This window comes from Cornus florida, unplaced genomic scaffold (assembly GCF_030987335.1).
Source record: "Cornus florida cultivar Cherokee Brave unplaced genomic scaffold, ASM3098733v1 CherokeeBrave_3.0.0_Hap2_Chr01, whole genome shotgun sequence".
NCBI classification, from domain to species: domain Eukaryota; kingdom Viridiplantae; phylum Streptophyta; class Magnoliopsida; order Cornales; family Cornaceae; genus Cornus; species Cornus florida.
This window is the reverse complement of record NW_026775571.1, coordinates 55811796-55814797: the sequence shown is the minus strand read 5'-3', so window position 1 is coordinate 55814797 and position 3002 is coordinate 55811796.

The following is a 3002-nucleotide window of genomic DNA, read 5'->3' as shown; positions in this document are numbered from 1 at the left end:
TGGTAGACCTTGTAGGTTACTAGTTTATTAGACTGAGGTGAGCGAGACGACTATATTAGTGTTGGACATTGAGCATGAGACTACGAAGAAGGTCAAGCTTATTAAACAGAGGTTCTTCACGGCACAGAGCTAACAGAAGAGTTATGCAAACAAGAGGAAACAACCGTTATCTTTTGAGGTGGGGGACTAAGTTTTTCTTAAGGTCTCGCCATAGAAGGGATTGATGAGGTTCGGGAAGAGTGACAAGTTATTGCGATAGTTCATTGGCCCGTTTGAGATATTAGAGTGTGTTGGGAAGGTCATTTACCGGTTGGCATTACCGCCACATATGGATAGAGTCCATAATATCTTTCATGTATCTATGCTTCGAAAGTACAAGCCAGATCCGTCACATGTTTTGAGTTAGGTTGATATCGAGGTCGATGAGGACGTGACCTATGAGAAGAGACTGGTCCAAATTCTTGACAGACGGGACAAAGTGTTGAGGGACAAGACGATTCCGTTAGTGAAGGTTTTATAACGTCATCACGGTGTGGAGGATACTACTTAGGAAATAGAACAGGAGGTTCGTTCCAAGTATCCATATTTGTTCTTATCTCCAAGTACGGCTTGATTTTGGGAACGAAATATTTTTAAGTTATAGAGATTGTAATGTCCTAGATTTTTTCAGATTTTTTATATTTATTTTTTGCACCTTGATTTGCGCATCGTGTGGGTCCCAATATTTTTTCCTATTTATCATTTAATTATTTATTTAAGTATTGATGTTTTGCCATGTATATATATAGGTATATGTTATTATATATATACATGTGTGTAGTGAGGTAGATGGGATATTTTGTGGCTTAAGTGTAGTTAGTTAATGAAAGGAGGTTACTTTGGTAAATTGGAAGGTCAAAGGAGAAGACCAAGCATGAACCACTCATTTTGAAGGGGGTAAAGTCAAACTTTAGATCACATATCACTGATCACACACACTCTCTCGCCCACCCATTCCTTCTCATTCTTCTCTTTTATTTCTCTCTCTATATTTCTCACTTCTCTTTAAGATCTAGCATGTTGGAGTAAAATTTAGTCTTGGCCATAATTAGCAATCTTAGAGAGCTTGTCAAGAGCTGTGATTTGATACCAGTCTTGTATCTATTAGGTAGATTATGAGCTTGGGATCTAGGAACTTGGGTTGCATCTTTTGAGGTAGGGATGTTTAAAGTATCATGTTTTGCCTTTTTCAGAGTTTCATTCTTCTTGATTCCATGTTATACTTGTTTTAAATGTTGAATTTGAAGTGAAATATTGTTTTGTGCTGTATAGAAGAAGTATGTTCAAAGATGATGTTGATTACATATATATTTTGGTTGCTAAGATGTTGGAAAGCATGATTTTATATGTAACTGGTTTCAAAAATATATGTATAGACAAAATGATGATGATGATGAACATGTTTCTTTTAATTGTTAGAAATTGCAAGGAATGAGATTATTGACTTCAAGAATGCATTATTTCATTCATAGCATGAGCATGGTTGAGGGATTGAGGTTGAAATAGTTTTAAAGGAAGTGTTTGGGAAGGGTTGTGAAAAATTATTTTATGAAAGGGACTAAATATCGTGAGTCCGGGGCTAACTCGATATAGAGGGAACGTGTGTCGGATTTGGACGTGTAATGTTGATTACGAGGCCCTAAATGGTTGCCGGGTTTGGAACCAGGTATAGCTAATCAATCTCACCTCAGTAAAGTCAGTTAGTGATTTTCGGTGTGTGTTGTGTTGGGCTAGGATTATAGTCGGGAAGGCATTACATCTCATGGTATATTGGCATCCTTGAGTATGGTTTGATCATATGATGATTATCATTTAGCATGAATTGTGTTGATTATGATCCTTGCTAATCCCCGAGGATGATCCCAACTTCTTTTTCCCATTCTTTGTTTATGGACTCAAGGGAGAACAAATCCAGTGCTTTAGGCATTTCCTACTTATCCATTGTGCCCACCTATTCTTCTAACATTTTCAGGATATGGCAAGGAAGTTATGAAAAGAAGTATCCCCGCAAGTTTAGACATTGGTTAATGCCTTTTTATAGTATTTTGTAATAGATTTGCATAGGCAAAGAATCAATGTACATGACTTTATTCTTTCGTTAGCTTCAAGTAAAGCCTTTGTATTTATGGCCATGGAGGCCTTACCATTTTGTAAACTTATTCTTTTGGGATATGGATCATTCTTTTGAGACATGTATGCAATGAATTATGGAAGCTTTTAATCTTTAAATGATGAATTAATGGTTTATTTTGATGATTACATGTGTTGTTATAGGGCTAGATGATGTTTATGGACTTATACTTGATGATCAATCACTTTGGGTAGCATTTGAGCAAGTTCGGGAAGTGATCTAATAGAGCACTTCACTTTTGGGTATCATCTAAACGATTAGATGAGGCCATCTAATCGTTTAGATTAAATCTGGAACCCATTTAAACGTTTAGATACTCCCATCTAAACGATTAGATGGGCCTAGGTAGAATACAATTTTGCTGGACTCACAATCTAAACGATTAGATGGGCCTAGGTAGAATACAATTTTGCTGGACTCACAATCTAAACGATTAGGTGAAACCATCTAAACGATTCGATGGTCATCTAATCAATTAGATGCTCCCATCTAATCGTTTAGATGAGTCTGGTGATTTGCATGCATACTGGAGTGACTATCTGAACGATTAGATACGATCTTCTAATCTACCCATCTAATAGATTAGATGGACCCAAAATCACTGTTTGACCCCAAACTTTTGTATAATTACCTAATTACCCCCAGACTCATCCAAACCACAGAATGGCCAAAGAAAATGATAGTTTTACCCCTAAAGGGTTTTGATGCCATATTAAATATGCTAAATGATTATTTTACCCTTTTGGGTTCTAAACCATTATTTGGATACGGTAAATAACCATTATGCCATTATGAACCCTAGAACTACTTTAATAATGTGAAATGACCATAA